Source organism: Physeter macrocephalus, chromosome 21 (genome assembly GCF_002837175.3).
Source record: "Physeter macrocephalus isolate SW-GA chromosome 21, ASM283717v5, whole genome shotgun sequence".
Lineage (NCBI taxonomy): Eukaryota > Metazoa > Chordata > Mammalia > Artiodactyla > Physeteridae > Physeter > Physeter macrocephalus.
Window position 1 is genome coordinate 100516318 of NC_041234.1, and position 27992 is coordinate 100544309.

Here is a 27992-nt window from a genome sequence, read left to right on the forward strand (position 1 = left end):
CAGCAGAATCTAACACACCATTGTAAAGCAATTATACTCCAATAAAGATGTTAAAAAAATAAAAGAATATGGCTACATATGAAACAATTCTCACAGAGCACCTGCTGAACATCAGCAGAAGTCTTCGGACACCTACAAGGACAAGAAAAATCCCCACACAACTGGGGAGGATGAAGGAAAGAAGAAAAAAAGAAAAGAGGAATCAAAAAAGGAACCAGCAAACCTGGTGGGAAGCTGAATTTGAGAGGAGGTCCCCATACTCTGAAAAACTCTCTCACAGTGGGGAGAACAGCTGGGACACAAAGAGACCTTCAGAAGATCAACGGAGAATGCATCAGGTGGTCTGTGGAAGGCAGGACAAAGTATCCAACTCAACACCAAGACCCCGATCCACCCAAATGCCTTCAGGCTCCAGTGCTGGACACCGTGCACCAAAAAACAAGCAAGACAGGAAAACAACCCCACTCATCAGCAGACAGGATGCCTAACGTTCTGCTATGCTCACAGACACCCCAACACTCACCTCCTGACACAGCCCTGCCCATCAGAGAGCAGGCAGCAGTCAATCCAACCAGAAAGCCTACATAAGCACCTGGACCAAACTCACTCATCAGGGGGCAGAAAACAGAAGCAAGAGGACCTACGACCCTGCAGCCTGCGGAAAGGAGACCATAAACACAGTAGCTTAGAAAAAATGAGACGACAGAGATATATGTTGCAGAAAAGGGAACATGGTAAAATCCCACAAGACCAAATAAATGAAGACAAAACAGGCAATCTACCTGAAAAAGAATTCAGAGTAATGATAGTAAAGTTGATCCAAGATCTCAGAAACTGAATGGAGGCACGGACTGAGAAGATACAAAAATGATTAACAAGGACCTACAAGAAATAAAGAGCAAACAATAAGTAACGAACAAAACAATAACTGAAATGAAAAAACACACTAAAAAAAAAAGAAAAAGAAAAAATACACTAGGAGGAATCAATAGCACAATAACTGAGGCAGAAGAACGGATAAGTGGGCTAGATGATAGAATGGTGGAAATAACTGCCAAGGAACAGAATAAAGAAAAAAGAATGAAAAGAATTGAGGACAGTCTCAGAGACATCTAAGACAACATTAAATGCACCAAAATATGAATTATACGGGTCCTAAAATAAGAAGAGAAAGAGAAAGGGTCTGAGAAATTATTTGAAGAGATTAGAGTTTAAAATTTCCCTAGCATGGGAAAGGAAATAGTCAATCAAGTTCAGGAAATGCAGAGAGTCCCATACAGGATAAACCCAAGGAGAAACACACTGAGACACATATTAATCAAACTAACAAGAATTAAATACAAAGAAGAAATATTAAAAGCATCAAGGGAAAAGCAACAAATAACCTACAAGATAATCCCCAAAAGGTTGTCAGCTGATTTTTCAGCAGAAACTCGGCAGGCCAAAAGTGAGTGGCAGGACATATTTAAAGAGATAAAAGGGAAAAACCTACAACCAAGATTACACAGCGAAGATCACATTCAGATTTGATAGAGAAATCAAAAGCTTTGCAGACAAGCAAAAGCTAAGAGAATTCAGTACCACCAAACCAGCTTTACAACAAACGCTAAATGAACTTCTCTAGGTGAGTAACACAACAGAAGAAAAAGACCTACAAAAACAAACACAAAACAATTAAGAATGTGGTAATAGGAACACGCATATCAATAATTACCTTAAATGTAAATGGATTACATTCTCCAACCCAAAGACAGACTGACTGAATGGATATAAGACCCGTATATATGCTGTCTACAAAAGACCCACTTCAGACCTAGGGACACATAGAGACTCAAAGTGAGGGGATGGAAGATGATATTCCATACAAATGGAAATCAAAAGAAAGCTGGAGTAGCAATTCTCATATCAGACAAAATAGAATTTAAAATATAGACTGTCACAAGAGACAAGGAAGGTCACTACATAAAGATCAAGGGATCGATCCAAGAAGAAGATATAACAATTGTAAATATGTATGCACCCACTATAGGAGCACATCAATACATAAGGAAAATGGTAATGGACATAAAGGTGAAATCGACAGTAACACAATAATCTGGGGGACTTTAACACTCCACTTACCCCAATGGATAGCTCATCGAGACAGAAAATTAATAAGGAAACACAGCCTTAAATGACACATTAGACGAGACAGACTTAATTAATATTTATAGGACATTCCATCCGAAAGCACAAGAATACCCTTTCTTCTCTAGTGCACAGGGAAAATTCTCCAGGAGAGATCACACCTTGGCTAACAAATCAAGCCTAGGTAAATTTAAGAGAACTGAAATCATATCAAGCATCTGTTCTGATCACAACACTATGAGATTAGAAATCAATTACAGGAAAAATACTGTAAGAAACACAAACACATGGAGGCTAACCAATATGCTACTAAATAATCAAGAGATCACTGAAGAAATCAAAGAGGAAATAAAAAAATACCAAGAAACAAATGACAATAAAAACACAATGACCCAAAACCTATGGGACGCAGCAAAAGCAGTTCTAAGAGGGAAGTTTATAACAATATAATCCTACCTCACGAAACAGGAAAAACCTCAAATAAACAACCTAAACGTACACATAAAGCAACTAGAGAAAGAAGACCAAACAAAAGCCAAATCTAGTAGAAGGAAAGAAATCACAAAAATCACAGCAGAAATAAGTGAAAGAGAAATGAAGACAACAATAGTAAAGATCAATAAAACTAAATGCTGGTTCTTTGAGAAGATAAACAAAATTGATAAACCTTTAGCCACACTGAACAAGAAAGAAAGGGAGAGGACTCAAATCAGTAAAAGTAGAAATGAAAACAGAGAAGTTACAACTGACACTGCAGAAATACAACGGATCCTAAGAGACTACTACAAGCAACTCTATGCCAATAAAACAAACAACCTGGAAGAAATGGACAAATTCTTAGAAAAGTACAACCATCCAAAACTGAACCAGTAAGAAAGAGAAAATATGAACAGACCAATCACAAGTAATGAACTTGAAACCATGATTAAAAATCTTCCAACAAACAAAAGTCCAAGACCAGATGCCTTCACAGAGGTATACTGTCCAACGATTAGAGAACAGCTAACATCTATCCTTCTCAAATTCTTCAAAAAAATTGCAGAGGGAGGAACACTCCAAACTCATTCTATGAGGCCACCCATCACCCTGATACCAAAACCAGAAAAAGGTATCACAAAAAAAAATTACAGGCCGATATCACTGATGAACATAGATGCAAAAATCCTCAAAAAAAAAACCACTAGCAAACCGAATCCAACAACATATTAAAACGATCATACACCATGATCAAGTGGGATTTATCCCAGGATGCATGGATTCTTCATTATACACAAATCAATCAATGTGATACACCATATTAACAAATTCAAGAATAAAAACCATATGATCATCTCAATAGATGCAAAAAAAGCTTTTGGCAAAATTCAACACCCATTTATGATAAAAAGTCTCCAGGAAGTGGGCACAGAGGGATCCTACCTCAATATAATAAAGGCCATATATGACAAACCCACAGCAAAAATGATTTTCAATGGTGAAAAACTGAAAACGTTTCCTCTAAGATCAGGAATAAGACAAGGGTGTCCACTCTTGCCATTATTATTCAACATAGTTTTGGAAGTCCTAGCAAAGGCAATCAGAGAAGAAAAAGAAAAAAAGGAATCCAAATTGGAAAAGAAGTAAAAATGTCACTGTTTGCAGATGACATGATCCTAACATAGAAAATCTTAAAGATGCCACAAGAAAACTCCTAGAGCTAATCAATGAATTTAATAAAGTTGCAGGATACAAAATTAATACACAGAAATCCCTTGCATTGTTAGACACTAATGATGAAAGTCCAGAAAGAGAAATTAAGGAAACACTCCCATTTACGGCTGCAACAAAAACAATAAAATACCTAGGAATAAACCTAGCTAAGGAGGCAAAAGACCTGTATGCAGAAAACTATAATATACTGATGAAATAAATCAAAGATGACACAAAAGGATGGAGAGATATACCATGTTCTTGGATTGGAAGAATCAACATTGTGAAAATGACTATACTACCCAAAGCAATCTACAGACTTAATACAATCCCTATCAAATTACCAGTGGTATTTTTCTCAGAACTAGAACAAAAAATTTTACAATTTCTATGGAAACACAAAAGACCCCTAATAGGCAAAGCAATCTTGAGAAGGAAAAACAGAGCTGGAGGAATCAGGCTCCCTGACTTCAGACTATACTACAAAACTACAGTAATCAAGACAATATGGTACTGGCACAAAAACAGAAATACAGATCAGTGGAACAGGATAGAAAGCCCAGAGATAAACCCACACACCTATGGACACCTAATCTATGACAAAGGGGGCAAGAATATACAATGAAGAAAAGACAGTCTCTTCAATAAGTGGTACTGGGAATACTGGCCAGCCACATGTAAAAGAATGAAATCAGAACACTTCTTAACACCATACACAAAAATAAACTCAAAATGGATTAAAGACCTAAATGTAAGGTCAGACACTTTAAAACTCTTAGAGCAAAACATAGGCAGAACACTCTATGACATAAATCGTAGCAAGATCTTTTTTGACCCACCTCCTAGAGTAATGAGAATAAAAACAAAAATAAACAAATGGGATGTAATTAAACTTAAAAGCATTTGCACAGCAAAGGAAACCATAAACAAGTCGAAAAGACAACCCTCGGAATGGGAGAAAGTATTTGCAAGTGAAGCAACGGACAAAATATACAAAATATACAAACACCTCGTGCAGCTCAATATCAAAAAAACAAAGAACCCAATCAAAAAATGGGCCAAAGACCTAAATAGACGTTTCTCCAAGGAAGACATACAGATGGCCTACAAGCAGATGAAAAGATACTCAACATCACTAATTTTTAGAGAAATGCAAATCAAAACTACAATGAGATATCACCTCACACCGGTCAGAATGGCCATTGTCACAAAAATCTACAAACAATAAATGTTGGAGAGGGTGTGGAGAAAAGGGAACCCTCTTGCACTGTTTGTGGGAATGTAAATTGATACAGCCACTATGTAGAACAGTATGGACTTTCCTCAGAAAGCTATAAATAGAACTACCATATGACCCAGCAATCCCATTACTGGGCATATACCCAGAGAAAACCATAATTCAAAAAGACACATGCAACTGCAATGTGCATTGCAGCACTATTTACTATACCCAGGACATGGAATCAACCTAAGTGCCCATCAACAGAGGAATGGATAAAGAAGATGTGGTGTATATATACAATGGAATATTACTCAGCCATAAAAAGGAAGAAAATTGGGTCATTTGTAGAGACATGGATGGACATAGTGACTGTCATACAGAATGAAGTAACTCAGAAAGAGAAAAAGAAGTATATATTAACACATATATGTGGAATCTAGAAAAATGGTATAGATGATTTTATTTGCAAAGCAGATGTAAAGACACAGATGTAGAGAACAAATGTATGGATACCAAGAAGGAAGGTGGGATGGGAGGAACTGGGAGACTGGGATTGACACATACACACTATTGATACTATGTGTAAAATATATAACTAATGAGAACCTATTGTATAGCACAGGGAACTCTGCTCGATGCTCCGTGGTGACCCAAATGGGAAGGAAATCCAAAAAAGAGGAGATATATATATACGTGTAGCTGATTCATTTTGCTGTACAGTAGAAACTAATACAACATGTTAAATAAACTATACTTGAGTAAAATTTAATTTTTAAAATGTCTTACGGTTTTCAGTATATAGGCCTTTCACCTCCTCAGTTAATTTTATTCATAGGTATTTTATTCTTTTTGTTGGAATTGTAAACAGGTTTAATTTCTGAATGCCCCTTTCTGTTAGTTTGTTGATAGTGTATAGAGTGCAACCGAATTTTGTACGTTGATTTTTTTTAACCTGGAAATTCACTATATTAATTATGCCTAATAGTTTTTGGTGGCATTCTTAGGGTTTTCTATATATAAAATCATGTCATCCATAAATAGTGACAGTTTTACTTCCTTTCCAATTTGAATGCTTTCTATTTCTTTTTCTTGCCTAATTTCTCTGGCTAGGACTTCCAATAGTATGTTGAATAAGAGTGGCAAGAGTGTACATCCTTGTTTGTTCCTGATCTCAGAGAAAGATCTTTCACTTTTTCACCACTGAGTATGATGTTAGCTGTGGGTTTCTCATTTAAGGCCTTTGTTATATTGAATTACATTCCTCCTAACACATTTCATTGAGAGTTTTCATCATAAGTAGGTGTTGAATCTTGCCAAATCTTTTCTGCATCATTTGAGATAGTCATATAATTTTTATCTTTCATTTTGTTAGTGTGGTATATAACATTTTTGATTTGTGAATGTTGAAGCATTCTTACACCTCTGGAATAAATTCTACCTTATCATGGTGTCTGATCCTTTTAATGTATTGTTGTATTTCCATTGCTAGCATTTTGTTGAGAATTTTTACATCTATGTTTATCAGGGATATTGGCTTGTAATTTTTTTTCTTCTTACCTTGCCTCATTTTGGTATAAAGGTAATGTTGGCCTTGAAAAATGAGTTAGGAAATGTTTCCTCTTCTTCATTTTTTGGAAAGAATTTGACAATAGGCATTAAATGTTCTGTGATTGCTTCATAGAATACAACATTAATGCCATCCAGTCATGGACTTCTGTATTTTTGGAGGTTTTTGATTACTATTTCAATCTCCTTACTCATGATCTATCTATTCAGGTTTGATATTTCTTCATGATTCAGTCTTGGAAGACTGTATAATTCTTAGAACTTATCAATTTATTATAGTTTGTCGAATTTGTTGGTGTATAGCTGTTTATATTATTTTCTTATAATCCTTTGAATTTCCAGTATATCCATGGTAATTTCTATTTCATTCCTGATTTTATATACTTGAGCCTTTTTTTTGTTAGTGAGTTTAGCTAATTGTTTGCCAACTTTATCTTTTCAAAAAACTAGCTTTTGGTTTTATTGATACTTTTTATTGTCTTTTATGTCTCTTTTGTTTATTTGCACTCTGATTTTTATTTTATTTTTTTCTTCTACTGACATTGGGTTTTGTTCTTCTTTTTCTTGTTTCTTTCATGTTAGATTGTTTGAGATTTTTCTTGTTTCTCGAGGTAGACCTGTATTGCTATAAACATCCCTCTAGTAATCCTTTTGATGTATCCAACATTTTTGTATGTCACATTTTCATTTTCAATTGTATTCAGGTATTTTTTGATTTCTACTTTGATTTCTTCATCGACTCAATAGTTGTTCAGTAGTGTTTTTGAATTCCCACACACTTGTGGTTTTCCAATTTTCTTCTTGTAGTTGATTTCTAGTTTAATATCATTGTGGTTAGAAAAGATGCTTGATATAATTTCATTCTTCTTAAATTTATAATGACCTGTGTTGTGTCCCAACATATAGTCTATGTTGAGAATATTCCATGTGCACTTGAGAAGAATTTACATTCTGCTACATTTGGATGGAATGTTCTGTATACATCTATTAAATCCATATGATCTAATATTCCTTCAAGTTTGCTGCTTCCTTGTTGACTTCCTAACTGGATGATCTATCCACTGATGTAAGCAGGGTGTTAAAGTTTCCTTCTATTGTTTTGTTGCTGTCATTTTATCCCTTTAGTTCTCATGATAATTGTTTTATATATATTTTTGTGCTCCTATGTTAGGTGTGTATATATATGTATGTATGTGTGTGTGTGTGTGTGTGTGTGTGTGTGTGTTTAGCTTCCGTATTCTTGTTATTATGTAATGTTCATCATATAATGTCCACCTTTGTCTCTTGTTATATTTTTTGTCCTGAAGTCTATTTTGTCAGATATGAGTATGGCTACAACTGCAGTTTTTGGTTGTCATTTGCTTGGAGTATCATCTTCTATCCCTACCTTTGAGTCTGTTTAATCTTTACAGCAGAGAAGAAGTTCCTGGAGGTAGCATATAGTTCAGTCTTATTTTTAAACCATTCAGCCACTCTGTGTCTTTTGATTGGTAAATTCAGTCCATTTATATTTAGGGTGATTACTAATAAGTGACGACTTTGTACTGCCATTTTATCTTTTGTTTTCTGGTTGCTCTATAACTCCATTCTTTTTTTTTATTACTTGTGTTTTTGTTTGCCAGTTTAATTTGTTGGTTTTCTATGATGTTTTTCTCAGTTTCCTCATTTTTGTCTTTCATGTCTCTGCTCTAGATTTATGTGTTGTGGTTACCATGAGGTTTATATAAAACATCTCATAGATTAAATAGTCCTTTTTCTGCTGATAGCATTTTATCTTCATTTGCCTATTTGGGTTCTGTCCTTTTTGCCTTTTATGTTTTTGTTGTCTCAAATGATCCTCTTTATGTTGTGAGTTTGTTACCAAATTGAAGTAGCTATAGTTATTTTAATACTTTTTCCCCTTAACCTTTATACTATAATTGTTTAAGAACCTATTCTGGTATAGAAATGCAATTTTCTGACTCTCTTTTTCACTTTACTCAGTTTTATGTATTTTTGCTATTTTGTTTCAAATATAACTTCTTTCATCATTTCTCTTAAGGCCGGTTGAGTGGTGATAAACTCCCTCAGTTTTGTTTGACTTGGAAAGTCTTTACTTCTCCTTCATATCTGAATTATCACTTTCCTGAATAGAGACTTCTTGGCTGACAGTTTTTATCATTCAATACTTTGAATATGTCATTCTACTGTCTCCTGGCCTGTAGTTTCTGATGAGAAATCTGCTGATTGCCTAATCAGAGTTCCTTTGTAGGTTACTGTCTTTTTTTTTCCCCCTGGCTGCCTTTAAAATTCTGTCATTGAATTTTCACAGTTTTAAAATAATATGTCTTGGAGAAGGTCTTTTGCATTGAGATAATTAAGTATTCCCTTAGCTTCATGGACTTGTATATTATGTTCATTCCCCAGATTTTGGACATTCTAGGCTATTATTTCTTTAACTAAACTCTCTGCTCCCTTTTACCACTCTTCTCCTCTGGGATACCCATTATCCTTATGATGCCCTTCCTAATGGCATCAAATAATTCCCGTAAAGTTTGTTCATTTTTTAACATCTTAGTTTTCTCCCTTCCTCTACCTGTATTATTTCTGGATTTCTATTTTGAAGCTTGGTAATTCTCCATGTGTTCTGTTTCCAATGCTTTTTAATGCACTGTTCATCTCATTTTTGAGTTCTTCAGCTCCAGAATTTGTCTGGTTCTCTTTTAGAGTTTTAATATCTCTTTGGTAAAAATATTCCTTCTGTTCATCAGTTTCATTCCTGAGCTCACTGAACTGCCTTTCTGAGTTTTCTTCTAGCTTGTTCACTTTCCTCATGACAAAAGTCATGAATTCTCTTCTGAATTCTCCATCAGCTAGGTCATAATACTCCACTACTTTAAGTTTGGTTTCTGGAGAACTGTCACTTTCTTTTTGTGATATCATGTTACCATGGTTTTTCATGGTGCTTGATGAGTTGTTCCTCTGTCAATGCATTTCAAGTAGTGAACACTTTCTTCTTTAGGTAAAGCTTTAAAAACTTGATTCTAACAATTCAACAGGTTAGTATTTAGAGGACTTTCTTTGTTTTTCAGTAGGTGGTGATATATCACAAGTTTTTTGTTTCTCTTACCTGAGCTGCCTCTGGCTACATTGGACAATCAGCACTTTCCACCCTCTACCACCTCTTCCAGAGGTATTGCCTGGTGCCCTCAATGGTACTGCATGTGCCTCCTGGATCACTTGTCCCTTGCTTCCTGTCTTGCTGCTATTGCTGGCATCACTGCCTGGGACACTGGGATAGTGGGTGACTCTGCCACATCTGGGGTTGCCTTGCTTACAGACTCAGCCAGTTTGGGGTTGGAGCTGGAGTCATAGGTGCTTCTGCCATGTCCAGGATTGTCAGGATTGTGGGTTCCATCACTGTGGTTGGGACAGTCTGCTTTTATGGGTGTCTCTGCAGCTGGAGGGACAGGGTCACAGGCTCCACGGCTTTACTGTTGCCTGGTTCCCTGTGGCCACGGGTGCCACTGCAGCCAGGAGGCTGGATTTGTGTGTGCCACCTCCTCTGCTACTCCCAGATTCTCTTGGGGCTGTGGGTTCAGACACCATAGCCAGAGGGCAGCGATCATAGGCACTGCCTCCACTGTTCCTCTGGTTCCACCTCCTCTGTGTTCCAGTCCACCCAACTTTAGATGTACAGATATGTGGAACTCTTCAGCATTCTGTTATGTTGGGCAGAAGAACATTTGTTGAGTAATGGATGTTTTACTGGTTGTAGATTGAAGGGGAGAGACAAAGGTACTGTCTCATCCCACTATGATGCTGATGCTAATCCTTGGTCAACTGATTTTTGACAAATGTGCAAAACCAAGTCAATGAAGAAGAGACTGTATTTAAAAACAATGGTATTGGAACAGTTTGACATTTTCTGGGAAAAAAATGAACCTCAACATGTATACCTATATACATTTGAAGAACAATGATGTATTAGTATCTTAGTCATGCCCTTTCTTCAAACTATAACAAATAGTTTAGGCACAAATGCATTCATGCACACTTTGCAATCACCCTGAATACCCTGAGATTTGCAGTCACTGAGTTTAAAGCACATCAAATCCAACAGTAGCAAGTAAGTGTGAGACATGCTATTTCTTCAATCTACAGGCACTTCTGATAATACATATATTTCCTACTGAAAAATTCATGCTAATGTACTACCAGGGACCAAGACTAGTAGAAAGTAGTTGGCTGACTCAGAGAAGACACACTCTCACTTCTAAAAAAATAAAGAGCAAAAAGTTAATATAATTATTTTAATTTAAGCTTTAAAACAAAAGGCAGAAAGCATTGTTGAGTGTCTACTATTTGCCAGTGTTTCATAGCATAATTATTAGAAACTAGGCACAGATAACTGTCAAGTTTGCATGGGTCTCACACCAAATTTTTTCTAATTGGACCTCACTTAGGTCCTGTTTACCCGAACACTTCCTATATAATTTCTAAAATGAAGGAACACTGGTTGAATATAGCATTACTGTGAAGTAAGGCAAAGTACATACTAAGTATAATCATGAGTTTTTATTTTATCACCATTACTCCCAGAGTTTTAAGTGGTTGATGACCATACAGAGCATCCCATTCCACTGTTAAACAATTCAGATACTTATCAAGTCTCTACCTTTACCTATGTTTGAAATTTTTCTTCCACTGTCTACTTGGGACAAAATAATGACCAACAGCTACCTATGAATTGAATGCTTCTCCAATTTCGCCAGGGTGTATGAGAACAATGCAGTCAGAAAATACAGTGGAATTAAAAAAGAAAAAAACCAAAATAAAGTGATAAGTTAAATACTTGGTACAGAAGGGAATTAAGAAGTAAATATTTAGTCAAGTTAAATATTTGACATAATGAAAATTAAACTCCCAAGAATGGCAATTAGGATACTCAAAGATCTTAAATCCATCTCTGTCCCATTCTGTCCCCCAATTCTCTACTATATACATTTCACTCAAACTACTCTACTACTCATTCACATTCATCTTTCCACTCATATGATTTTGTTAACATAATTTCCTCTGCCTGATATGTCTTTCTCTCATTCTGCATATCTAAATTCAGCTTACTCTACAAGGCCTAGTTTAAATGCTTCCCTTCACCATGGAAGTTTTCAGATTAACCATCAAGAAGTATTCTCACATTTCTCTGAAATTTTCCTCACATTCCTTTATATGTATCTCCTTCATGGTGTATAGAACATTTTATGGCATATTACAGATGCATATGCACGTGTTTTGTCTTTCCTGTCAGAAGTTTTTAGCATGAACACCATTTCGTTCCCCCTCTGTTTTGAACCACAACTAAAATGAAATCCTCATTTGAAGGCAAACTATCATCATCAGTTCGGGTTTCATATCAAATTTACATTTTCACACCACACAGTGCCTTGTCTCTGGTCTTGCCTACAATATATATTCAAAAATGTTCTTTGAATGAAAGAATAAAATAAGTGAGTGATTGAACTACATGGCTTGATTACCCTAACCATATAACTTTTGTGATTTATCACACATTTTCAAAACTTTTTTGTGACTTTTTCTTCAGAATGGAGCAGACTACATTCTGATAGACATATCTTCCTGTCAAGAGCAACTAGAAGAGAAAGAAAAGTAAAAAATATATTTAAATGGAGTGGAAAATTACTAAGACAATACAAGTTTGAATAACTAAGGTTCTGGGGATAAAGGAAGAACAAAGAGTTTCCCTTTGAGGTACTTGCCATTTTTTAAAAGCATCAGAGAAACTAGTAAATGAAAGAGAAATCAGTGATTGGTAGGTTGCAGAGATAAACACCTTTCAGCTATCTCATGTAATAAAAGAGCTAAAAATTAGTGTTCCCACCCAGTCAAGGAAGAACTGCCCTAGAAATCATGCCAGTCATACAGTTGAGACCCGTGAAACACTGTTCTCTGGTAATAAGGAGAAATCAGAAGAAGTCTACTGCTCACAAGGACTAAAACACATTTTTAAAAGATGCTCAATTCTACACTTGATTAAGGTGATCTTTCCCTTCCTTAATTGTCCATTACAAGTAAAAGTAAATGCTCTCTGAAAGAAGAAAACATTTGCCATACTCTTAAATGATGACAATTTTTAATACAAAAATTATTGCATTAAATACAAACTACTAGGCATACTGGGAAAATGATAAAATGAGCAAAAACAAGGGATAAAAAAAGACAGTAGAAAGCAACACAGAGAGATATAATTATTAGACTTATCAATGCATACTTTAAGATACAAACGTTAAAGTTTCTAAAAAATTTAACAGAAAACTGTAGTCAATAAAGAATTAAATGTAAAATATGAAACTGAGAAAATAAAAACAAAAATTAAGAATCCAATAAATGGGTCTGGTCTCACAGCAGATTAGAAACAACAAAAAGGATGAGTAGTGAGCTTAGAAATAACTCAGCAGATATGATCCCATATATTAGAATCAGAGAGAAAAAGATTAAAAATATACAAGAGAACATAATGTATGTAAAAGGCACAGTGAAAAGAGCTAACAAGTATACTCAGGGTCCAGAAGTAGAGAGAGAGAACAGGGCACAATAAATAGTTCAAGATACACCAGTGTAGAAATGTGCCAGTTTTTTAAATAAATCATGAGTACAAAAAATATAATAAAAACAATACCTAATTGACATATATACACTAATATATGTAAAATAGATAACTAACAAGAACCTGCTGTATAGCACAGGGAACTCCACTTTGCTATCCAGGAGAAACTAACAGAACATTGTAAAAAACTATACCCCAATAAAAAAAATTAAAAAAACAATACATCATAGACTAAATAAGCACATCATAGACTAAATACAATGAGAACAATCTTAAAATAGAGAAAAATTCACATATCTTTTAAAGGAGCAACAATGAGACATAACTGGCTTCTCACAGGAAATGAGGTAAAGGAGAAGATAACGCAATGAAACTTCAAATCTAGGGGTCTATACCTAGTCAAAATATTTTGTTGAAATGAAAGTAAAATAAAGAAAATTCCTGAATACAAAAACTGAGAGAATTTTTCACATAATTTGTAGGCCATACTAAAAGAAATGTTGAAAATATAGACATTTTATCATCATAAAGAGCCCTAGGCATACAAAAGATGCAACAGTCCCCAAATTTTACCACTTATTTCTTTATGTAAACTAAAAAAGTACAGATCAACAAAAAATAAAGAAATAAATTCCCAATCAGATAGCAAAATTTTAACTTTTCTCAATGATTAATAAAACAAGCACACACAAAAGAGTAATGATGTAGGGACTTCCCTGGTGGCACATTGGGTGGGAATCCACCTGCCAATGCAGGGGGCATGGGTTCGATCCCTGGTCTGGGAGGACCACACATGCTGCGGAGCAACTGAGCCCGTGTGCAATGGCTGCTGAGCCTGTGCTCTGGAGCCTGGGACCCACAATTACTGAACCCCACACACCTAGAGTCCGTGCTTTGCAACAGGAGAAGCCACCGCAATGGTGGGCCCACGCACTGCGGTGAGGAGTGGCCCCCACTTACTGCAACTAGAGAGGGCCCGTGTGTAGCAACAAACACCCAATGCAGACAAAAATAAAAATAAATAAATTTAAGAAAAATGAGTAATGATGTATAAGAGGTTGAGACATATCAGAGAACCCTAAATACAAGGGGGAATATACCATAGTCATATACTAGAAGCTTCAATATTTTAAACATGAAATTCTCTACAAATAAAGTTATCATTTAAATGAAATCCAAATCAAAGCCTACCGAGTTTTTAGTTGTACAAGTTGGCAAGTTGATTCTAACAGTTTCTATAAATGCAAAGGAACATATGTATATGTATAACTGATTCACTTTGTTATAAAGCAGAAACTAACACACCATTGTAAAGCAATTATTCTCCAATAAAGATGTTAAAAAAATAACTGAGATAATCTTTAAAAGATAAAGAAAATCGGAAGACTTATAAGATATTAAGAATTACTAAACTACCATATTTATGAAAAATGGTTTTCTATAAAGGTAAACAAAAATAAAAATCACAATAAGAGTCCCAGAAACAGATCCACATAAAGGAATTTGATTTATATCAAAGGCAAGATGAAACATATTATACTGGATAAATGACAGTCTTTGCAAACAAGTAGAAAGGATCAATTGGTCATATATATGAAAACAGGGAATACTGACATTTATCTCATACTGTAAAAAATTAATTCTAGATAGATTATGCATATAGATCTGAAAGGTAAAATAACAAAGCCTTGAGGGTATAACACAGTACAGTATCTACATGAATTTAAGTATCAAATATATTCTCAACACAAAGCATAGGGAGAAGAGATCAAGACAGTGAAATAGAAGGACATGGAGCTCACCTCCTCCCATAAATACATGAAAAATACATAATACAAACAGACCAATTCTTACAGAATATATACTGAATGTTGGCAAAAGATCTCATACAACCAAAGTTACAAGAAATATCACCATGTAACTGGATGGGATGAAAGTTAAAAAAAAAAAAAAAAAGGAAGTGGGATAGGACCTGAGCCCTTGGGAGGGAGCTGTGAAAGAAGAAACGTTCCCTCACACTGGGAACACCCTTCACTAGCTGGGAGATCAACCAGGCCAGAAAGGGAGCTTAAGAGACTCAGAAGAGAGTACAGCAGACAGATTGCAGCAGACATAGATCAGTATGGTCTATACAGATGGTCCTGGCCACCTCCCTACACTCCCCAGCCTGAGACGCCCATTTGTTGATGTGCAAGGGGCTGGGTGCTTAAACATGGACTACAGGAGGCAGACCTGGGGAGAGACTGGGGTTGGCTGTGTGGCAACAGCCTGAAGGGGCTGGACTGTGCTCTGAGCCTCAACTGGGGGTGTAAACAAGAGAGAGCCTGGGTCCTCCATAGAGGCCCCAGTGAGCAAAGTGAGGGGCAGCGCCCTGCCTTAGCAGCCTCATTCTTGGTGGGCTCACAGTGGGCACAGCTCTGCCTCTACAAACTCTGGGAGTTCATAAGAACCGTCAGGTTGCTCACACGTGGAGCAGGGTTGAAATCTGAGCCGATCCCCAGGGGCCACAGGACTTCGTAACGTCAGAAGCAGAGCTGAAGTCTGAGCAGTATGCTAGTGGCTGTGAGATCCACAGATTTACACCACCTCAGGCAGCTTTGTAAACGCAGTGCCTACTGGACATCTGAGCTGATTAATGGTATTCCCATGACTGGGGCAGGTCTGGAGTTAGCAGCTGTCGGATTTGCTGCATGAGCACATGTAGGCAGGCCCCAGGTCTGAGTTGATGCTGGAGCTCCCACAGTAGGTTCTGATGTGTGACTATGGTGGTCCCAGTGCTTCACTTCAGCAGATCTGAAACAACGAATCTGCACTGGTGGCTCTGTGAGCAAAGCACCTGAGGGAAACAGAGACCAACCAAATGCCTGCATTCCCATGGTTGAGGCAGGTCCAAGGGCAGTGCCAACAACAGTGTACTCTGTGAACCTGCACAATGGGTGACAGGAAACAGTACAGAGCATATTTCCTCGTGGAGAGCTACAGCAGAGGAATATTCAGTGGCTCCTCTGCCAGGGTGAGCACATCAGTCCCTCCTATATCATACAAAAGCTCAGAAACAGATCTGGGGGTTTCTACTCCAAAACTAGCAAGAAGATCATATTACAGGCAGGGCTATGACAACCACACAGTAAAGAGGAGGCCCCACTCAACATCCAGTGTGGGCTCTGGTAACCACAACAACAATTACACCCCATACCAAGGGGATAATGGCCAGCACACACTGAGGAAAGACATTTCAGACATCCATACTAAAAATACCTTTCACACCAAAAATAGTAAACTCATGCAGGCAACAGAGGGATGTTCTCACATAAAAACAGCCCTCCAAGAGAACAGTACATAACTGTTTCTACTAAACGTATAGAGTCAGAGAAATCTAAGTAAAATGAAGAAGCAGAGGAACCACTCCAAATTAAAATATCAAAAGAATTCCCTTGAAAGAACAAATGAAACAGATCTGTCCAGTCTATTGAACCCTGAGTACAAAAAGGAGGTACTAAAAATACCGAAAGAATTAAGAAAGCCTATCGATAGAAATGCACATTCCTGTAAAAAGGAACTAGAAACTATAAGGAGGAGCCAATTAAAGTTAGAAAACTCACTTGCTGAGATGAAAGCTGAGCTAAAGGCAAAATAGCAAATTAAATAATGCAGAAGAATGACTAAGTGATCTGGAAGACAGAATAATGGAAATCACCCAATCAGAACAGCAGACAGAAATACATATCAAAAAAAAAATGAAAGCAGCATACAACACCTACAGGATAATATAATGTGTGGCAATCTATGCATAATAGGGATCCCAGAAAGAGAAGGAAGATAAAAGGGGATCAAACATGTATTTTAAGAAATTATGGCTGAAAACTTCCCAATCCTAAAGAAGGAAACAGATATTCAAGTACAGGAAACACAGAGGGTTCCAAACAAGATGAACCTAGACCTACATTAAGACATGTTATAATTAAAATACCAAAAATTAAACATAAAGAGAGGATTCTAAAAGCAGCAAGAGTAAAACAAAGAGTTAATTACAAGGGAACCCCCATAATGCTATCAGCTGATTTGTGTACAGAAATGTTGCAGGACAGAAGGGAGTGGCAAGATGTATTCAAAGTACTGAAAGGGAAAAACAGCACTGAGGATACTCTATGCAGCAAAATTATCATTTAGAATAGAAAAAAAGACAATTTTTCAGACAAGCAAAAACCAAAACAATACAGCAATACTACACCTATCCTAAAAGAAATATTTACAGGTATTCTCAAAATAGAAAAGAAGCAAGAATCTATAAAAGAGAGAAAACCACAATTGGAAAGTAAATCACTTAAATAAAGGCAGCCCATACATTTTTTAAAATTGAAAAAAAATCTGGCAAAAGCGATGATAACTACAATGAACAATAAAAGGATAAACAAGAAGATGCAAAGGAGGACATCAAAATCATAAAGTTTGAAGGAGAGAAATAAATAAAAAATGAAGGGTTTTTTAAAAAACTGTGTTTGAGCCTATATGACTACCAGTCTAAAGCAAGGAGATATAGTAATGGATTAAAGGTTCAAAAATCACGACAGCTACAAAACAAAAACATACAATAGACTCTCAAAAACCAGAAAGAACTCAAGCAAAATAAAAAAGAAAACCATCAAACCACAAAAGGAAAAACAGAAAGAAAAAGAAAGGAACAAAGAAAAAATCAACTGGAAGAAAAGGTCTAAAGTGGCAATAAATACATATCTATCAATACTTACCTTAAATGTAAATGGATTAGGGCTTCCCTGGTGGAACAATGGTTGAGAATCTGACTGCTGGTGTGGGGGACATGGGTTCGAGCCCTGGTCTGGGAGGATCCCACATGCCGCGGAGCAACTGGGTCCGTGAGCCACAACTGCTGAGCCTGCGTTGTCAGGAGCCTTTGCTCCGTAACGAGAGGCCGCGACAGTGAGAGGCCCACGCACCATGATGAAGAGTGGCCAACACTTGCCACAACTAGAGAAAGCCCTCGCACATAAACGTAGATACAACACGCCAAAAATAAATTAATTAATTAAAACATAAATAAATAAAGTAAAAAGTAAATGCTCCAATCAAAAGACACAGTGGCAGATTGGAGGGGAAAAAAAGAAAAACAAGAGCCTATAATATGCTACCTACAAGACACCCACTTGAGGGCAAAGGACACATACAGAATGAAATTGAGGGCATGGAAAATGGTGTTTCATGCAAATAGAAATAATAAGACAACCAGGGTAGCAATACTCCTATCAGACAAAATAACTTTAAAACAAATGCCGTAAGGAAAGATAAAGAAGAACACTATAAAGGGGGAAACGTCAAGATCACGGAGGAGTAAAACAGGGAGATCCTCCCCACAAATACATCAAAAATACATCTACATGTGGAACAACTCCGAGAGAACACGTACTGAACGCTGGCAGAAGACCTCAGACTTCTCAAAAGGCAAGAAAAAACCCACATACCTGGGTAGGGCAAAAGAAAAAGGAAAAACAGAGACAAAAGAATAGAGACAGGACCTGTACCTCTGGGAGGGAGCTGCGAAGGAGGAAAAGTTTCCACACACTAGGAAGCCCCTTCACTGGTGGAGATAGGGGGTGGGAAGGAGGGAAGCTTCAGAGCCACAGAAGAGAATGCAGCAACAGGGGTGCAGAGGGCAAAGTGGAGAGATTCCCACACAGATGATCAGTGCTGACCAACACTCACCAGACTGAGAGGCTTGCCTGCTGACCCACAAGGGTGGGTGGGGGCTGGGAGCTGTGGCTCAAGCTTCGGAGATCAGACCCCAGGGATAGGACTGGGTTTGGCTGCGTGAACACAGCCTGAAGGGGGCTAGTGCACCACAGCTAGCTGGGAGGGAGTCCGGGAAAAAGTCTGGACCTGCTGAAGAGGCAAAAGACCATTCTTTTGGGGTGTGCAAGGAGAGGGGATTCCTTCCCAATGTGCCCACAGAAAGCAGAGCACCGCCTCAGCAAGCTCCAGAGATGGGCGTGAGTGAGCTGTGGCTATACACTTGGACCCCAGAGATGAGCATGAAACGCTAATGCTGCTGCTGCTGCCACCAAGAATCCTGTGTGCACGAACAGGTCACTATCCACATACCACCCCCTTGGGAGCCTATGCAGCCTGCCACAGCCAGGGTCCCGTGATCCAGGACAACTTCCCCAGGAGAACAAATGGTGCACCTCAGGCTGTTGCAATGCCATGCCGGACTCTGCTGCCATAGGCTCAACCCACTTTCCAATTATGACTACCATACCCCTCCCTCCCATGGCCTGAGTGAGCAAGAGTACCCTAATCAGCTGCTCCTTTAACCCTGTCCTGTCTGGGTAGGGAACAGATGCCTGAGGGCGACCTACATGCGGAGGTGGGGTCAAAACCAAAGCTGGACCCCAGGAGCTGTGCGAACAAAGAAGAGAAAGGAAAATTTCTCTGTACAGCCTCAGGAGCAACAGATTAAATCCTCGCAATCAACCAGATGTACCCTGCATCTCAGGAATACCTGAATAGACAACAAATCATCCCCAAATTGAGGAGGTGGACTTTGGAAGCAAGTGTGGACTTGGGGTTTGCTGTATGCGACTGATTTCTTTCTGATTTTTATGTTTATCATAGTTTAGTTTTTAGCGCTTCTTATCATTGCTGGATTTGTTTATTGTTTGGGTTGCTCTTTTCTTTATTTTTTTTCTTTTAATAATTTTTTTCTTTCTTTTTTTCTCCCTTTTCTTCTGAGCTGTGGGGCTGACAGGGTCTTGATGCTCCGACCTGGTATCAGGCCTAAGACTCTGACTTGGGAGAGCTGATTTCAGGACACTGGACCACTAGAGGCCGCCTGGCCTCACGTAATACCAATCGTCGAGAGCTCTCCCAGAGATCTCCAATTCAATGCTAAGACCCACCTCCACCCAACGGCCAGCAAGTTCTGGTGCTGGATGCCCCATGCCAAAAATTAGCAAGAAAGGAACACAACCGCACACATTAACAGAGAGGCTACATAAAATCATACTAAGTTCACAGACATCCCAAAACGCACCACTGGACTCAGCCCTGCCGTCCAGAAAGAAAAGATCCAGCCACACCTACCAGAACACAGGCACCAGTCCCTGTCACCAGGAAGCCTACACAAGCCACTGAACCAACTTTACCCTCTGGGGGCAGACACCAAAAACAATAGGAACCACGAACATGCAGCCTGAGAAAAGGAGACCCCAAACATTAAGATAAACAAATGAGTTAAAACGAGAAGACAGGGAAATATGCACCAGATGAAGGAGCAAGGTAAAAACCCACCAGACCAAACAAATGAAGAGAAAATAGTCAGTCTACCAGAAAAAGAATTTACAATAATGATAGTAAAGATGATCCAAAATCTTGGAAATAGAAGGGAGAAAATACAAGAAACGTTTAACAAGGACCTAGAAGAACTAAAGAGCAAACAATGATGAACAATACAATAAAAGAAATTAAAAATACTGTAGAAGGAATCAATAGCACAATAACTGAGGCAGAAGAACGGATAAGTGACCTGGAAGATAAAATAGTGGAAATAATTAACACAAAGCAGAAAAAAGAAAAAAAAATTAAAAAGAATTGAGAACAGTCTCAGAGACTTCTGAGATAACATTAAATGCACCAACATTAGAATTATAGGGGTCCCAGAAGAAGAAGAGAAAAAGAAAGGGTCTGAGAAAATAACTGAAGAGATTATAGTTGAAAACTACCCTAACATGGGAAAGGAGATAGTCAATGAAGTCCAGGAAGCACAGAGTCCCATACAAGGTAAATACAAGGAGAAACACTCCAAGACACATATTAATCAAACTATCAAAAGTTAAATACAAAGAAAAAATACTAAAAGCAACAAGGAAAAAGCAACAAATAATATACAAAGGAATCCCCATAAGGTTAACAGCTGATCTTTCAGCAGAAACTCTGCAAGCCAGAAGGGAGTGGCAGGACATATTTAAAGTGATGAAAGGGAAAAACCTACAAGCAAGATTACTCTACCCAGCTATTTATGCACCCAACATAGGAGCACCTCAATACATAAGGCAAATACTAACAGCCATAAATGGCGAAATTGACAGTAATACAGTCATAGTAGGGGACATCAACACCCCACTTTCACCAATGGACAGATCATGCAAAATGAAAATAAATAAGGAAACAAAAGCTTTAAATGATACATTAGACAAGATGGACTTAATTGATATTTATAGGACATTCCAACCAAAAACAACAGAATATACTTTCTTCTCAAGTGCTCATGGAACATTCTACAGGATAGATCATATCCTGGGTCACAAATCAGACCACGGTAAATTTAAGAAAATTGAACTTGCATCAAGTATCTTTTCTGACCACAACGGTATGAGACTAGATATCAATTACAGGAAAAAAATGTAAAAAATAAAAACACATGGAGGCTAAGCAATATGCTACTAAATAACCAAGAGATTACTGAAAAAATCAAAGAAGAAATAAAAAATATGAAAAAACAAATGACAATGAAAATACAGTGACCCAAAACCTATGGGATGCAGCAAAACAGTTCTAAGAGGGAAGTTTAGAGCAATACAAGCCTACCTAAAGAAACAAGAAAAATCTCAAACAACCTAACCTTACACCTAGAGCAATCAGAGAGAGAACCACCAAAAAAAAAAAAAAAAAAATCAAAGGTAGCAGAAGGGAAGAAATCATAAAGATTAGATCAGAAATAGATGAAAAAGAAATGAAGGAAACGACAGCAAAGATCAATAAAACTAAAATCTGGTTCTTTCAGAAGATAAACAAAATTGATAAACCATTAGCCAGACTCATGAAGAAAAAAAGGGAGAAGAATCAAATCAACAGAATTAGAAACGAAAAAGGACAAGTAACAACTGACATTGCAGAAATACAAAGGATCATGAGAGATTAATACATGTAACAATATGCCAATAAAATGGACAACCTGGAAGAAATGGACAAATTCTTAGAGGAGCACAACATTCTGAGACTGAACCAGGAAGAAACAGAAAATATAAACAGACTAATCACAAGCACTGAAATTGAAACTATGATTAAAAATCTTCTAACAAACAAAAGCCCAGGACCAGATGGCTTCACAATTCTATCAGACATTTACACAACAGCTAACACCTACCCTTCTCAAGCTCTTCCAAAATACAGCAGAGAGTGGAACACTCCCTAACTGATTCTACGAAGCCACCATCACCATGATACCAAAACCAGACAAAGATGTCACAAAAAAAGAAAATTTCAGCCCAATATCACTGATGAACACAGATGCAAAATCCTCAACAAAATACTAGCAAACAGAATCCAACAGGACATTAAAAGGATCATACACCATGATCAAGTGGGGTTTATCCAAGGAAGGCAAGGATTCTTCAATATATGCAAATCAATCAATGTGGTACACCATACTAACAAATTGAAGGATAAAATGCATTAATAATCTCTATAGATGCAGAGAAAGCTTTTGACAAAATTGAACACCCACTTATGATAAAAACCCTCCAGAATGTAGGCATAGAGGGAACCTACCTCAAAATAATAAAGACCATATAGGACAAGCTCACAGCCAACATCATTCTCAATGGTGAAAAATTGAAAACATTTCCCCTAAGATCAGGAACAAGACAAGGTTGCCCACTCTCACCACTATTATTCAACACAGTTTTGGAAGTTTTAGCCACAGCAATGAGAGAAGAAAAAGAAATAAAGGGAATCTAAATGGGAAAAGAAGAAGTAAAACCGTCACTGTTTGCAGATGACATGATACGATACATAGAGAATCCTATAGATGCTAGCAGAAAACTACTAGAGCTAATCAATGAATCTGGCAAAATAGCAGGATACAAAATTAATGCACAGAAATCTCTGGCATTCCTATACACTAATGATGAAAAATCTAAAAGAGAAATTAAGGAAACATTCCCATTTATCACTGCAACAAAAAGAAAAAAATACCTACGAATAATCCTACCTAAGGAGACAAAAGACCTGTATTGAGAAAACTATGAGACACTGAAGAAAGAAATTAAAGATGATACAAACAGATGGAGAGATATACCATGCTCTTAGATTGGAAGAATCAACATTATGGAAATGACTCTACTACCCAAAGCAAACTTCAGATACAATGCAATTCCTATCAAATGACCAATGACATTTTTCACAGAACTAGAACAAAAAAATTCACAATTTGTATGGAAACACAAAAGACCCCGAATAGCCAAAGCAATCTTGAGAAAAAAAAAACGGAGCTGGAGGAATCAGGCTCCCTGACTTCAGAATATACTACAAAGCTAGAGTAATCAAGACAGTATGGTACTGGCACAAAAACAGAAATACAGATCAATGGAACAGTATAAAAAGCCCAGAGATAAACCCACTCACATATGGTCACCTTATTTTTGATAAAGGAGGCAAGAATATACAATGGAGACAAGACAGCCTCTTCAATAAGTGGTGCTGGGAAAACTGGACAGCTACATGTAAAAGAATGAAATTAGAACACTCCCTAAAACTGTACACAAAAATAAACTCAAAATGGATTAAAGACCTAAATGTAAGGCCATAAACTATAAAAGTCTTAGAGGAAATTAAAACTTAAAGAACTAAAAGTAGAACTACCATATGACCCAGCAGTCCCACAACTGGTCATATACCCTGAGAAAACCATAATTCAAAAAGAGTCATGTACCACAATGTTCATTGCAGCTCTATTTACAATAGCCAGGATACAGAAGCAACCTAACTGTCCATTGACAGATGAATGGATAAAGAAGATGTAGTACATATATACAATGGAATATTACTCAGCCATAAAAAGAAACGAAATTGAACTATATGGAGTGAGGTGGATGGACTTAGAGTCTATCAAATAGAGTGAAGTAAGTCAGAAAGATAAAAACAAATACATATGCTAACACATATATATGGAATCTAAAAAAAAAGATTGTTCTGATGAACATGGGGCAGGACAGGAATAAAGACACAGATGTAGGGAATGGACTGAGGACACTGGGATGGGGAAGTGTAAGCTGAGATGAAGTGAGAGAGTAGCTTTCACATATATACACTACCAAATGTAAAATAGATAGCTACTGGGAAGCTTCCACATAGCACATGGAGAGCAGCTCGGTGCTTTGTGACCATCTAGAGGGGTGGGATAGGGAGGCTGAGAGGGAGATGCAAGAGGGAGGGAATATGGGGATATTTGCATACGTATAGCTGATTCACTTTGTTATACAGCAGAAATTAACACAACATTGTAAAGTAATTATACTCCAATAAAGATGTTAAAAAAAATTTTAATGAAAAATAAAAAATAATTTTAAAAGTAAAATATAAAAATACATTAAAAAATTTTTAAAAAGATAAAAAATGAGGACCTACTGTGTAACACAGGGAACTATATTTAATATCTTGTAATAAACCATAATGCAAAAAAAATGTAAAAGAATATATACCTATGTATGTATAAATGAATCACTTTGCTATACACCAGAAACTAACACAACATTGTAAAGCAACTGTACATCAATAAAATAAATAAATAATTAAAAGAAAGAACAGTATATAATGATAAAAGGATCAATAAAAGAAGAGGATATTACACTCGTTAACATATATGCAACCAATATAGGAGTACCTAAATACAGAAAACTAATACTAAACTGACATAAAGGGAGAAATTGATGGGAATCTAGTAATAGTAGGAGACATTAACACCCAACTGACATGGATGGACAGACCTTACAGACAGAAAAACAATAAGGCAACAGAGATCTTAAATGATACAATAGGACCATTAGATCTAATTGATAAATTTTCAGAACTATTACATCCAAAAAAAATAACCCCACAAAATACACATTCTTTTCAAGTGTACAAGGAACATTCTCTAGGACAGATCACATACTAGAGCACAAAACAATCCTCAACAAATTTAAGAAGATAAAAATTATTTCCAGCATCTTTTCTGACCACAATGGCATGAAATTAGAAACCAACCACAGAAAGAGAAACGAGAAAAAACAGAGACTAAATAACATGCTACAAAAACATCAGTGAGTCACTGAAGAAGTCAAAGTGAATATTTAAAAGAATACCTTGAGAAAAATGACAATGAAAACAAAACCATACAAAATCTATGGGATGCAGCAAAAGAAGTCCTCAGAGAGAAGTTCACAGCCATACAGGACTTCCTCAAAGAAGAAAACTTTCAAACAACCTAACATACAACCTAAAATAATTAGGAAAAGAAGAACAAACAAAACGTAAAGTCAGCAAAAGGAAGAAAACAGTAAAGTTCAGAGAGGAAACAGATAAAATAGAGATTAAAAAAATAGAATAAGTTAATAAACCCAAGAGGTGCTATTTCAAAAGGGTAAACAAAATTGACAAACCTCTGGCCAGACCCAAGAAGAAAAGAGGACACAAATAAATGAAAAAACGAAAGAGGAGAAATAACACCCGATACTGCAGAAATGTAAAAACCCATAAGAGAATACAATGAATAATTATATGCTAACCAATTACACAACCTAGAAGAAATGCAAAGTGTCTAGAAATATTCAGCCCACTAAAACTGAATCAAGAAGATACAGATAATGTGAACAGACCCATCACTAGAAATGAAATGTAATATAAAAAGAAAAAAGCTGCCTAGAAACAAAATTCCAGGACCAGATGGCTTCATGGGAAAATTCTACCAAACATACAAAGAAGAAATTCTACTGATCCTTCTCAAAGTATTCCAAAATACTGAAGAGGAGGGAACACTCCCAAAGTCATTCTAGAAAGCCACCATCAACCTGATACCAAAACAAGAAACAAGACAAAGACAAGACCATACAAGAAAATTACAGGCCAATATCTTTGATGAATATAGATATAAAAATTCTCAACAAAATATTAGCAAACTGAATCCAACAACACATTAAAAAAAGATTATACATCATGATCAAGTTGGATTCATCCAAGGGTCACAAGGATGGTTCAACATATGCAAATCAATCAATGTGACAGAGTACATCATAAACAGAAAAGAGAAAAAACACAGGATTATCTCAATAGATGCAGAAAAACCATTTGATAAAATTCAACATGAATTCATGAGTAAAAAGTCTTACCAATGTGGGTATAGAGGGAACTTATCTCAACATAATCAAAGCTCTTTATGACAAACCCACAGCAAACATAATACTCAACAAGGAAAAGCTGAAAGCCTTCCTGCTAAAATCTGGAACAACACAACGATGCTCACTCTCACCACTTCTATTCAAAATAGAATTGGAAATCCTAGCTACAGCAATCAGACAAGAAAAAGAAATAAAATGTATCCAAATTGTAAGGGAAGAGGTAAAATTGTCCTTATATGCAGATGATATGGTACTATATATAGAAAACCCTAGAGCCTCCACACAAAACCTACTAGAACTGATAAATGAATTCAGCAAGGTAGCAGGATAAATACTTAACATACAGAAATTTGTTGCATTTCTTTACACTAACAATGACATATCAGAAAGAGAAAGTTTAAAAAAATCCCTTTTAAAATTGCATCAAAAAAAAAAAATTTAGGAATAAATCTAACCAAGGAGATGAAAGACATATTTTGAGAGCTAAAAAAACATTGATAAAGGAAATTGAAGATGATACAAAGAAATGGAAATAAATCCCATTTTCTTGCATTGGAAGAATTAATATTGTTAAAATGACCATATCACCCATAGCAATATATAGATTTAATGTGACCCCTATCAAACCACCCATGACATTGTTCACAGAACTAGAACAAATAGTCCTGAAATTTACATAGAACCATAAAAGACCCATAATTGCTAAAGCAATCCTGAAGAAAAATAACAAAGCTGGAGGCATAACCCTCCCAGACTTCAAAAAAATACTACAAAGCTACAGTAATCAAAACATCATGGTATTGGCACAAAAACAGGCATATGGAGCAATGGGACAGAATAAACCTACACACCTACGGCCAATTAATCTTTGACAAAGGAGGCAGGAATATACAATGGAGAAAAGACAGTCTCTTCAGCAAGTGGTGTTGGGAAAGCTGGGACAGCCATATGTAAATCAATGACATTAGAACACTCCCTCACACCCTACACAAAAATAAACTCAAAATGGCTTAAAGACTTAAATATAAGACAGGACACCATAAAAGTCCTAAAAGAGAAGAGAGGCGAAACATTCTCTGACATAAATCATACCAGTATTTTCTTAGGTCAGTTTCCCAAGGCAACAGAAATAAAAGCAAAAGTAAACAAATGGGATCTAATCAAACTTATAATCTTTTGCACAGCAAAGGAGACCATAAACAAAAAGACCACCTACAGACTGGTATAAAATATTTGCACATGATGTGACCGAAAAAGGCTAAATTTTCAAAATATACAAATAGCTCATACAAATCAATAACAATAAAAAAAGACAACCCAATCAAAAAATAGGCAGAAGATCTAAACAGACATTTCTCCAAAGAAGATATATAGATGGCCAATAAGCAAAAGAAAAGATGCTCACCGTCACTAATTATTAGAGAAATACAAACCACAATGAGGTACAACCTCACACCACTTAGAATGGCCATCATTAACAAGTCTACAAATAACAAATGCTGGAGACGGTGTGGAGAAAAGGGAACCTCCTACACTGTTGATGGGAATGTGAATTGGTGCAGCCACTATGGAAAACAGTATGGAGGTTCCTTTAAAATCTAAAAATAGAGTTGCC